Genomic DNA, 13,778 nt, shown 5'->3' with positions numbered 1-13,778 from the left:
AGCCCCTATTCCAGACTAAGATGGCTATATTTCCACAGTCAGTTTACTCTCTCACTACCCATTCTTGTCCTTTTGGTGTGCCAACACTAGCACCTTTACACCTGCACGCTGAGCTGCACCAAGGACTTCCCAGCACAAGCCGTGCAGGGAAGCCAAAGGAATTTGGCACCCATAAGCAGGGGGAACATCTGTACTGAGCTAGCTTGAAAAAGGAGCAAGATAAAAAAGCTGCTGGAAACAAGGGGCAGCTGAAAAACAGATGAGTGCCCCTGTCAGCAAAACACAGAGCACAGCTCGCTTCTCAGGCACGTCATACACACGAGGAAAAAAGGGCCCTGCAGGCCTGCCCACCTGAGCTACTTCTGGCCATCAGAGTCCTCCTCAGGATCTCTGAGGGGACCAAGGAGAACAAATGGCCCCAGCCCGGCCTGACAGCAGCCGCTTGGCTCTACAGAGAGGTTTTTAGGCACAGGAGTGCTTGCCTCCTCTGAACTTTTCTTCTCTCCTGGAGGAGGCTCGCATACTGTGCTTAGCAACCAGAAGCATAAAGGCAGCACATTTATGTCCCCGCTGAATTTAGAGCCAGATGCCCATGGCACACTAAGGACGTTAGAAAAAAATGCAGGCCTGCCCAGTTGTGTGGTTTCCTGAGTCCCCACATCCAGATCATATCTAAGTCATAGAAGCAAAATGCTTGGATTACTTAATGGGTGGTAAACCCATAAAAGAAAGATTTTGTTTTGGGTAGTCCTTGCATTTAACTTTCCAAGACATCCAGGACTGTTCAAGTGTTTGTTATGGTAAAAGTCAATGGTAACCCAGGAATACCATCACACTCTAAACAAAAGGACACTTCTCTAAGTATTCTTAGCAGTACGAATCTTCATTCTATTGTTGTACTTCTGTAATAAAACAGTACTATAAAAAAGTGATTATTTTTGTCTTAGTACAGATTTAATGAGATTGCTGAGTGTTCTTAAGTTCTGGCAGGAAAGGAAGACGCGTATAATCTGCAGTTACCCTACGCTATGCGAAGGCGTTTCTCTCTTTTCAGGAGAGCTCCAGGTGTCAATGGAGCTCATTAAAAGAATTTAAAAACTCTTTTCACAACACTTGATTTGAATACTTATTTCCAAATCTCCCATACTATGCTTTCTTTCCCAAATGCACCCAAAGGACACCCTTAGAACTCCCTTCCACCTAGGATAAAGAATTGAAGCAAAATTAGCAGGTATTTTATTGCTCTTGTCTCTAGACATCTTTTACGCCATTATCCCTAGATAAGAAAGGGTATTGAGAAATATGCCAATCTAGTGCTGACCACATTTCCTCAGCCTACAAACAAAATCAAAATAAACAAGCTAAAACTTTAAAAGCAAAGATATAAATATTACAAAAACCATCTTTCACTTAAAATACCCCACACTTCAAAAAAGAAGAATCTTTGGCAATATTGCATACATTGATTTTAACAATATAAACATTACCTGGGATGAACAAAGTGTTATGGTCATTTTGACATAAAATTTCCCACTGTCTTCATACACTCCATCAACTAGCACATGGCTGAAGTTGGTTTGTGAAACGTATGAAGTGAAAGGGCCATAGAGAGTAACATACATTGTTTTAACCTGTGTTGTTTTGCACCATTCAGGTTACCATAGTTGGTCATTTTTCATAACACCTTAAAGTTTCTTTGGGTTCTGTGGTCAATATAGTACAAAAACAGTTAAGCAAAATGAACTTATGGCAAAATTAACAAGTGAATGTGGAGGGGAGGGGGGAAAATGGACTTCCTATAAGAAAGTTGTTGGGGGGTTGGTATTAAACTGTATATACTGTAAGAGATCTATCTATAAAGACTGCCAATTGTAAAAGCAAAGTGACTTACAGAAAGTCAACTATGCATATAAATATTTAACCAGTTTGGCTGTAAGACATCGATTCTGTAACTGAAACTTTAGCTTTCTCATTAGGAAAATTGAGGTTTAAAAATACCCATACTTTTTAGTAAATATATAAAAGTCTTTCTCCAGAGTTAGCAAATCTCAGGTTAGGAAAAGAAAGAAAGATAAAATACAATTCCTTCAAAGACTTTAAAGTACTCTTACTCATAAGCATTTTAGAGCTGTAGAGTCAGTTAATACATGATTTTTTTCATGTTTTGAAAGCATAGATCTAATAAGCATAATAAATTCTGCTTGTAACGTTATGCCTTTGGTAATATAAAAAGTACGTTAAGGTTGTTAGATAAACCAAATTAACAGATAAAACAATTCTGTCAGCTTCTTTGAAATTGGCAGCTGTGAGCCATACTTTAAGATTAGTATTTCTAGGATTGAACTGCAAATTGTATTTTGAGAAACTATCAGTACAGACTAAATTCTTGCCAATATCCCGAGCATCCAAAAAACCTGAAAAGTCACCTCTCCTTCGCAGCCAAGCTAACTGGCTAAGTCTATCAGTGAGAGCTTGGTGCTTGGCATTTGAAGCTGTAAAGACTTCCTTAACCTTAAACTTGAACTGTAGAGTTGAAAAAGAAATGGTTCTTTTTCCTAAATACCATAAAAACCTTAACAGGTTTGTCAGAGTACTGACAGATAGATTGCCCAAGCTATTACAGAAAATAAACTCAAGACAAGTAGTCCGATCATTTGTCTTTCTTCCTTACTTTGAGATTCATATTGCCTAATATCTTATCTTACCGCAATGCAAGAAAACCCTTCAGTTGTTGAACAGCAGGCTATGAGAATAAGCCTAGTTAACTCCCCAAATTCCCACAAAGAAATCAACAACAAGAAAAAATTCACTAAGGAGCGGGGGCGGGGGGGGGGAGCCTAAATAAGGTATTCATCTTTCAGCTGAGGATGAGACTGGAATAAGAACACAGAATGGTAAAGATCAATATTCTCCACTACGCAAACACAGACTTGTGTTGGCTGCAGTCAGTGATCAATATCAAGCTTTCCAGTGAGGATCCGATCATACCTTAGTTGCCACTGATATGAACATACCGGGCTGATAAAATAGCTTTTTTTTTAAAAAATTATAGCTTTCTGTAAATATAACATTATGTTAAAAATCTGAAAAAAATCTGTGACTTGCATGTTTTACAGTTAAGCTGAGAACAGAGAAACTGCTTAACTTACAGTAATTAAGTACCTTTGATATAAACAGTCGCTATGCACATTTCACCACACACATTCAATTCAGCTTGGGTTTAGACGCTGTGCAGTACTGGGAAATACTGCCAAAACAACCACCTCCCAAGGAGGCACTATGCATATCTCTTGCATCTCAACCACAAGATCGAGGCATAAGGGAATCGGAGAGAAGGGACGTAGGACAGATAAAACGTGCTCAAGGACAGCAAATTTCAAAGAATTCTAATTATTATAAAGTAGGCCAACCCCCAGGACATATCCATTTCATCCAGAAAAATTAATCCAGTCTGCTCCCTGCCATCCTCTTTTCCCAAGACCCCTCAGGCATACACAAAGATTAAAAGCTACATGAACTATTCTGGCAGTCTGCTCCCTTTTATCAAAACAGCTTGACAACTCCCCTGTCATCACAAGTCTTGGTGGAAGATAATAATGGGAGCAAAATTTGGAAATTACCTGAGAGGTCTGAATGACTATTCATGGAAAAGGCAAGTCTGCTCTCTAACACAGTGACTCCATCTCTTACAGAAATTTCTCCCCTTTGTTCCTCTACATAAAAGAATGACTGTGGCAGTAGTTCACATTCCCACCTACTGCTCCAAGATACATTATGTAAGGACTCAAGGGTCTCATGAATTACCTTGACATCCAAAATGCCAATACGGTTTTGTGGGGTTTTCCCCTCACATAGATGCCTTGAATGCAAAGGTCCCCTATGCACACTCTCCAGACAACAAGGTATCCCTCAAGATAAATTTGTGAGGTTTGAGCAGGTTAACAGCAACTTCCTTGCAAATGCCTAGAACTTGTGCAGAAGCGAGATGCACGCCATGCTTGGTAAGCTGCTGCTCAAAGCCATACAAGTATGTAAGCCATGCAACTGAGTACAGATAAACAGGTCTTCACCACAATGGACAGAAAAACTTTCAGTTGTCAGAGCAGGTTGAATATACACTTCAAATCCTCCTACGGGAAATGTGCCTGCTGTGCACCTGAGATGTCCCAAAGCCAGACTGCACTAAACTTTTTGACCCAATTTTGACAGGGACATGGATACCTACGCTTCCTGAGGATGTTTTATGAGGTGAAGGCTGAAGGAGGAGCTCATGGCTGGAGCCGCTCAAAGACCTTTATGGCCTCCGTGTCAAGTGAACACTTCTCAGCCTTCCTTAGCCCAATCTTTCCTGTGATACTTATCTAACTAAAAACTAAACAAGTCCTCAATACAAATATCGGTTTGGAAAACAGAGAGGGTGTCTTCTGCTCTTAGATACTTATATCACACATATGTATTCCAGAAATTAATCTGCAGTCTTACTTCAGAGGCCCAGGGCTAGAATACTTCCACAGAGAGTACTCAAGATCACTTTATACCTTGAGTAAATCTCAGGCCACACATTGGACCCTAAATGCTACTGTTTCTGTCATAATCTCCAAGAAATGATAAAAGATGCAGTAGGAGATTCTCCCTCATCAAAAGGAGCTGAGGCGCAGGAAATCCACGGATCGTCCTTCTGGACCTCAGGACTTCTGACTAAAACCTCTCCAATCACAAGCAGGTGACTACCTCCATACCCAAGCCTGGAATACACTGACAGACAATCACTAAAGGAGCTACTTCATAAAAGAAGCCAACAAAAAACCCTCCTACCCTTTTCCACCTGTGCAGATTAATGAGATATTGTTATTTTCAAGCTAATCACAAGTGAAGCTCTCAGTCCTGTTCAACAGGAAGATGCTTCATAGCATCCCACAATGGCGGGCGGAGGGGGGGGGGGAGAGGAAGAAAAGAAGGGGAAGCGTAGAAGAGGGGAGGAAGAAAAAAGGCACTTCACAGTTCCTGCTTAAGTCTTCTCAGAGATATGGAGTGTTAGAGCAATACTGTGGGAGATGGATTAGCAGAAACTGGGGAAGTGAAGCAGTCTAAAGTATGTGATAAATGTACCACTGACGCATGCATGGCTTATATAATAGACACACATACGCTGCCCTGAAAAGCTGACTTCAAGGCCTCATTTAAGCAAAAGTCCAGCAAATCGCGTTTCCAGACTAAAGCATACAGAGCTGCATTTATTTTCTCTGAAGAAAATCTCATCTCGGTACTGTCTTTCTTGCAATTACTTCACCAACAGGATGAATAGAAAAACTCATGACATTATCATCCGAGACACTTATGTTTGGTTGTTCACTTCTTTTATTTTAAAATGTTATTACGGTCAGTGCATTTTCTACAGTCAATTGACATAATAAAACAAAATGAATAGCCTGATTTTTTTTTTGACTTAAGCAGAGTCTTTATTAACTACCTTAAAATTTAAAAAAATTATTTAAATATCTGAAATACATAAAAGCAGGAATTGAGAAGTAAAGTGGAATCCTTCTACACTTCACCCCCTACTGAAATGCTATTCACCTTTTTAGGCTTCCTAAAAAGTGAAAATCTGGAATACCTTTTGTTATAAGTTAAAGCCAAAATGGATTTAACCCCTAAATTTCAACAAAATGCTCAAATACAAGAAAGTGCATAAAATTTCATTTGAAATGTTGCATTTATTCTAAAGCATATTATTTAACATAATACTTCCTGCTTTAGTAAAAATCAACTATATTAATTCAGATCAGAACAGTTCTTGTTGCCTTAAAAAAAAAAAATTGGCAATGAAAACAGCTTAGCAAAATAGGAACGAAACTTTGTGGGCAGAGTACCATCTGCTTATGCTTTACTTTCATCAACAGTTATACTTCGAGACCTTCAACTGTAAAGAAAGTTTTCCAAATGTAAACAGGATGTAAACTGGCATACTGCTTTTACCTTTATTTTTACCTCCTTACAACTCTTACGTTTCTCCTGGCGCTCGAGTGTCAGCGCTGACTGCTGGGACCTGCAACACTGTTGTACAACTAAATCAAAGGAAAATAAGTTGCAGCTTAGGAAAGAAAAGGCAACGCTAAACTTCGGAATCAGTGACTAGCACGGGAGATTCAAGAAGAGGTAGTGTGAGAGAAAGATGAAATACAGACCATCTTGCAGCCTCCACAATTAGTACATTATAATGAAAAAGGAACCGTTTGCGCTGCAAGTTGCAGGAAAGCATACTCACGCACGGAGAAGGAGGATGCCTTCAAAACGGTAAGAGAAGCCTTCCAGCCAGAGGCAGCAGAGGTTGGAAAATGAAAGAAATGAAAACAGCAGCTGGAGAGGGATTCTAACACCTTCCCTATCTCAGCAGCAGAAGCAAAAAACCTCAGCTTCTTCCTCAGGTATTCCTGCTTTACAGGATCCTTTTTCAGACATAATCGCGTCACTGCAAAAAGTAGCCTTTTTTGTTTTATACATATAAAGTATATACATAGCCAGGTGGGAACAGTATTTTCATTCCCATATGGGAAATGAATGGATTTTCTGGAAATAGGAATTGTATGCTATAAAACGCACCCGTAGAAAAGCATGAACCTGTTTCAAGAACAGCTCACATTAAACAAGGAATTTGGTTTTTCCAAATTTCCAACTTGCCAAATCTAATGAAATACGTAATGAATTAGCAAACATTTTAGAACTGCTTAAACCCAAACAGAAGGAAGACAATATGCAAGTCTACTTAAAAACAATGGTAGAACACACACTGCTTTTCTTTTACACTTTGTCCAATTATTAACAACAAAAAATAACCCTGTTCCACAAAAGCACATACTTTCTCAGCAAGCTCCTTCAAAGAGAAGGAGACTACAATTTACTGATAAATCCCAATCAAGAAACCTGCTATAAAGCACAAGCTTAACTTTTGGTTTAAGTTTACGTAAATCTTTATCACGACTCTTTCCTCAAACTAACATCAGTCAAAAAAAATTAGAAAAACAACAACCGAAAAACTGAAGCCTAAACAAAACCACAGGTTGCAGAGACATGCACACTGCTGGCTGCTTGTCGCTCTCATTTGTCTGACCATTTTGGCAACATCTTACTTTCTGAATACACTACCTTGGCATTCCTACTAGTCACAGGGAGGAAAAAAATATTAAAAAATTCACTCACCGAAACAGCACCTACCTCCAGCCCACCTTCTCTCCACAGTGTTCTAAAGGCAGATTCAAGCAAGACAAATTCTCTTTAATTCATGAAAAGATTAAAGAAAACTAGTGGAGGAGGCAGCCTTTTAAGCAGCATGTTTCTATTTTTAAACTAATCGTTCACACTAGACGTTTGTTTTCCATACTTACGGAGGAAGTCTAGTAATTAAATGCAACTGTTACCAGACTTGGAATCCTTCTTTCCAATTATAGGAATCCTTCTTTCCAATTATATGGCCCACGTTCTGAAAAAAGCATCTTTTTCCCCCCTTGCAAAGTAGAAGTCAAACCTATTAACGTAACAGCTTCTCCTGCCCTATTTCCACTTGGCCGTCTCCTGTAATGCTGATTTAATATCTGACAAAAATAGGACAGAGGTACTGTCATTTTTTGTTAGGGAACGTCAGCTCAACACAAGCAATTTTAACAACAGAGTTCCCGTTAGGGAGGGCACATGCTGCTTGGCCATGCGGTGAAACCTCCTGTGGAAGAGCACCGCACCTCTCCCAAGGCTGCCATCGTGATATTGACCTGCTTGGCCTTTTCAGATGATAAAATTTACTAGCATCAGAATTTCTACTACTCCAGCAGAGCCAACATACCATAATTTATAATCTTTAAAAATGAGGCAACTATTAGATTTTCACTTTTTTTTTTTTTTTAAATACTGACTTTAATTGGATGCTCCTTTTAACACCCACTGTTTGCCCACCACGCAGCACAAACCATTTCTGTTATTTTTTTTAAGCAAAGGATTACCCAACAAACCTGTCATGTAGATTCCTTCTGATTTCTGTCCTCTTATCCATAGTTTCTTTATTTGGTGTTTCAATAGCACACTAGTATTACTTGTGCGGATTTATGTTTCCCCACAAAATAACTAAGTTTTTTGTTGCATAAACTTAACTAAGAACAGAGACATCTTTTACCCTATGCTGCAGATCATACTAAAGGTTCCTTGCATGATCCAGGATGATCTCCAGCAATGGAAATCTTAAAAAGCAAACACCAGCCTTAAAGACCTTCAGTTTTTCAGCTGTTCAGTTCTTCCACATTACTCACAAACGGCAATTCCAAGGACTAGAACAGGATAAATATAATCTTTTATATGCATATAAAACAGTGTGAAACCTCTCTGCAGAAAAGGCAACAGTAGAAATGTATGTAATTAATAGCTTTGAGATACTATTAAATGAGTTATTTACCTAGCTTCTCATAGATCCGTAAAACAGAAGTTCCAGAAATTTTTACTAACATTTATATGTATATACATAAACTGTAAACATATATATATATATGTCTATATACATAAATTTTAGAATTATGCAGATATTTTCACTTCTTCACACTTTTTAAGAAAACCACTTGGTGGTCATTTACTCTGTAGCATAACTGGAAGCATCTGTCAAAAAATCTTGACATATTAAAAAGATAAGTCTTCTATATTCTCCAAAGGGTGACAGGTATGTACAAGCTTTTTCAAAGTCAATTTAGATGAAAGTAAACATTAAAAAATTAACACTTAATGATTCAAAAAATTTCACGTATTACTGTCACTAGCAACACTAAAGATTACTGCGGTAAACGGAAGGGGGAAAAAAAGCAATGTTTACTTCCTATGACAGCAATACTTTGGCTATACCAAGCTCGCTGCCTCCCCGTGCACAAGTTTCAAACAGAACTCAGTGAACACTTCTAAAAATTTGTTGGGGTTTCTCATTTCTGCCGAGTGTCACGCAACAAGTAATAAAGCAAGGTGTGCCAAAGCCTAGCCCTGTGCACGCACAGAGCTCATCACGCCCAGAAACGGAGCAACTGCGCCGAGCTTTCGGCGAGCAGAATAGTGACGGAGCTGGTTTGCTGCTCGTTGCACCTGCTCCCACCCAACTGCAGACAGGCAAACCACTACACAAGAAAGCAACCGCAATACAGGTAAGTATATTAAGCAATTGAAGAGAGAGACTATTTTGCTACCCACTCACCCGATATGTCATGTTTTCTCGATTCTCCCCTCTCACACCAAACTCAGACTTATTATCCTTGTGCTTAAATCCCTTCTACTGTCTTATTCCAGGGCCAGTCCCTGCCTTTCCCCCAAATACACTATCAGCTTTAAGCTCCTGATTCTCAATTGCTCTCACAAGCACATTTGCTGTTACTCCTCAAGGGGAAGTGGAGAATTTCTGCTGGGACTTCCATTGCAAAGAATCTAATTTAAGCCACAATAACACTTCAAGTTCAGTCTGCAACTCGTCGTTAAGTTCCCAGTGACAATCCAGCCAAGGCATACAGGATATTAGCAGTCCTCAGACTGGGGGGGGAAAGGGGTGTCATGAGAAAAGTCAGAAAAATCTCATTCAGCTTTTGTTTCTCTTTTCCTAACTTTTCTCCCTCCTCCTTCTCCACATCATAAATTCTCTGCTTTCTAGTGGCCACAGGAGAACTGTAACATTTAGGCTTAGCTGTTGGTGATGGCCTGCAGCCTCCACCAGGAGCACAGCGGGCTATGGCCGTTTCCTGAACCAGAGGGATGTGCCCAAATTGCCACCTGCACCGGGACCCCAGCAGGGCTTCCCCTCCTCTCCTTAGGGGCACGAGGCTTCGTTTACTGTCAAATCAGGCAGCAAGGAGAGGCAACCGTCCTGCTGGGTGTCGGAGGTATAGATGAACACAGGTGGACAGGTACAAGCTCAAAAGCTCCTGTAGGTTACAAGGCACGGGGAGCACATGTGGTACGTGTAGGAGAGGTGTGCACTTTTAGAGGTAGTGAGAAGGGGATACTAGTCAAATTATTCACACATGCAAAACCTCAACCCCTCACCCCCACCTCACAGTTGCAAACCCAGGCTAAAAACTAAATAAATGAATAACAAATAAAAATTTGAGACCTGCTGAGAAACAGATAATTCCCTAAACAAGAGCCCGGTAAGAAGACATGGCTTATAATCATAGGAAACTGAAAGCTTTAAATACACGCCAAGGTATTTTTATGAGTAAAACAGTAGCCCATCAGAGGCTCGGATGGGGTAGCTATGGGCTAGCACAAGTTGAGAAATATCAGAAGTATTGTAATACTTTAAATCTATAACGTTAGTTTCCCAAATATAGCACATGCTGAGATTTCAGGAGGTTTTCCCCGACTGCACATGACAAAAGTTGAGAATGTGGAATTCATTCCCAGGTTTTGGCAGTCTCATCACATTTCTGACTTACACAAAGTTAGCCACAAACTTCCATCAAATCTTTACTAGCTTCCTGATCAGCAGGAGATGATATATAACGTGCTCGACATTCTTTCTTACTTTCCTTCATACGGAAAAATGAACAGGGTCGTTTCTCCTAGCTTCTTGTAGTGCTCTAGTCAAAAAAACAGAGAAAGTACAAGAGCACCGGTTATACTACTGTCACATTGCTCTGTGAGCATGCAGCTTTGTACTTCAAGCTTTGCCTCGAGCAGGCTAAATAGATTGGAAAAAACAACCCCCCATACCTCCACTACACATAACTTAATTAAAAGCTTCTGAACACTAACGTAAACACTAACTCTGTAACAGGTCAGAATTGCAGATTTAAAGTTGACCTATACTACATTTATAAGGAACTCCTTCCAGACATGCTGCTGTTTTGCCGTTTTCACCTTTTCAGCAGCAAATCTCCGCATCCTTTACCTTTTCAATCCATTGGTTCTGCCCGGTGTACTCTCATTTTTATCCACTCCTTGACAATATCGGTTTTTAAGCTGAGCATTAATGACAACGCTTACTTGAGCTGTCTCACTCCCACAAGTACTATAGCTAGGATGCCCACAGCAATCATCTTACAATGAACAGCCGCAACCATTTCCTCCAAAACTATGATCCATTGAACAAGAACATGAGCTTTCAGTAAGCATGCAAAAGACCCTGCAATATACTCATAAAAATAATCTAACCAAACATTATTTCTAATCTTTTCTTAGAGACACAAGTGTGGTTGTATACCCCACCTAAACCTTTACTATCAGACAGCAGAGGTCCTTACTTACACAAAAGCAAATATGTTTTTTTAAAGACTCAGAGGACTTGGTTTCCAACCTAAAACAAATAGAAATAAAAATACATCAAGAGCCTAACCAAGAGCTTTACAGGATATGGATTATCTTATTCTTTTTGGATATTTCTGCTCCTGCAATGAAATAAATACTAACCTCTGCTGAATCCCGCTAGTATTTTTTACCTCAAACAGTATCTTGCAGAAACAAAGTTCTGCAAGGCTAGTTACCTGGAAAAATGTATTGTCTCCCAAGTTCTGACCGTACTTTCAGTAACAATGAATGCATCTTTTTATCAGAAAGGAACAAGAAGTGGCTTATCTCCATCCTTCTTTATTACTGTTCTATTTATTACCTTTATGTTCTCTTTGTTCCTTCCTAAACAAGCACTCCTCCACTTGCACTTTTTCTTTGGAAACTCTCTGCACCTTAATCATCTTGCTTCTCCAAAAGATCTCTGCATCTTAAAAGATTTCAGCAGAAAGAATTTAATACACTATTTGAAGAAAGAATGTACCTTCTTTTAAAAGCAGTTATATATAACAACATCTCTTCCGTACCATTATCTCTATCCCACTCTTGTCTGCGGCTGTAAGTAAGGAAAGATTCAAGCTTCTAAAGATGAAAAAAAGTGAATTTTTTTTTAAACACTTGAGTGTTATTAAAATTCTACTCTCAACTGTGCCCAGGGCTGCAGTGCAAAGTGGGCAAGTGTACTGCTTAAGGTTGGCTATAAAAAGTTAAATTCTATTTTAAACTGGCGCTATCCGAGAAAAAAAATTTACATTTGTTGACTAGATCTTTCAGTGAAGGAGGAAGGGTGTTGTACAGGAAGCAGAATTATTCTGTATCCTTAGTTTAAATAACCTTTTAGCAGCCAGCATATATATGGGAGTGCATTTCAGAGAAGCAATCATTACTAAACTCTTAGTTACAATAATCACAAACTGTATCAACAGATAGTCTATTAACACACCATCTGTTTCCAGGTGTTACCTGGAGCATACCCTGAGATACAAGCCTGCATTAGGTGGTCAGTGGGTTTTTACTTAGTAGCACACGCAGCCCTAAATACGCGCTCTCCTGTATCCTGGATGTCACCAGCTCTCCAGGAACGTGTCTGAATACTGCCAGTAGGGAGCACGCTCACTGGTTATATACAGCTGTTTAATTCATATTCATCATTTGAAAAGCTTCTACCGAGTTAAGTATCCTGAATCAAAATGTGATTTTAGAATTAATAATACCTTTCAAGAAGAAAAAAAAAAAGCAGCATTTGTTACTCTGGTGTAGTTCACAATGATGTGTGAACAGCTGATCTGGTTAGTGACAGGTTACTCTGCTTAGATCTAATCTCTGACAGTGTTTACCTGCGTATAAGTATATACTTCTATACTTACATTATATTTGTTCCTAATCAAGGCCGAGTTATTTGTTTAAATGACTATCATGGAGATTTCCACTTCCAGGCAAGACAAAGGTAATAAAGACAGAATGCTTCTTTATCACCTTTAAAAGTCTTCCTACTTGTTTATAGCCACACACATCAGCTAGAAATGATTTCCCAACTAGAACTCATACATGAACGGATGTCAATATAAGGTTTGAGCTCAGAAGTAATAACCTCAGGGCTTCTGAGGAAGGATTCATTATGGCACTTACATAAATTAAACTGTTACAGCATATGCACACTGCAAGTCTGCAATATTTCTCATTTCGATTGTGACCCCAGAGTAACCATCTAACGATGGTTATTGCTCTACTGAGCAATGCCACTTTACCTATTTTTTCTTCAGAGGATGTCAGCTTCCAGGCCTGTTATTCTTCCTAAGCATGAAAAATAATTCAACTGTTTTGGACTTGAAATGTTTATTTTTGGACATTTTCTCAGGAGATATGCAAATAAAATTCCTAAAGAATTTTCTGCACACACAAGAGCCCACGTTGTGTCCAGAAGAGAGTAAACCGTAGATCTCCAAAAGATCCACCGTGGCCTATTATCTCAGCAGGAACTGCCAAGATACTGCAAACTGTAACAGCTTCAGAAGACAGAGCACGTCCTGAAGGAGTCCGAAGTCATTTTCAGTTTCCAGAACTCAGAAACACGTCAGCTAATTTGCCTTGACAATCATTCAAAGCAGCCCGCTACCAACATCATTACTGAACACATCATAAAAGACCAGTTTTTCAATAATTACTATGTTTTAATCTCAGGAAACGTCATGAACTTTCAATCTTGAGCAAATCTTATTTTAAGAAGATCTCCTTAACCTCAGTTTTCATGAGTAGCTCTAAAATGCCTGGTCTAAACAGGAACGCGCGTCCACTCCTTCCTAGACTCTGGTGTCAAAAGGCCAGATGATTCTTGCTGGATGTGACACAAGGCCACTGTACCCCTCACTCTGCAATTTTGTTTCCCCAACCCCTCGAAGCAATTTTAGAAGTTACTATTCTCAACCTACGTCTACAAAACATCTCAGCCAAAGACTCGGTGATGCTGCATCCCACGGATCATC

The 13,778-nt window shown here is 39.4% G+C and overlaps 1 protein-coding gene across 2 annotated transcripts in view; it reads right to left on the bottom strand.

Annotated features, from left to right (window-relative positions):
- Positions 1-13,778, bottom strand: part of GALNT7 (polypeptide N-acetylgalactosaminyltransferase 7) — a 77,827-nt gene that overhangs the window by 63,113 nt on the left and 936 nt on the right. The gene's annotated exons all lie outside the window — the stretch shown is intronic.

This window comes from Struthio camelus, chromosome 4 (assembly GCF_040807025.1).
Source record: "Struthio camelus isolate bStrCam1 chromosome 4, bStrCam1.hap1, whole genome shotgun sequence".
In the NCBI taxonomy this organism is placed as follows: Eukaryota; Metazoa; Chordata; class Aves; order Struthioniformes; family Struthionidae; genus Struthio; species Struthio camelus.
The sequence above is the reverse complement of the archived record's forward strand: the minus strand, read 5'-3'. Positions and strand labels throughout refer to the sequence as shown.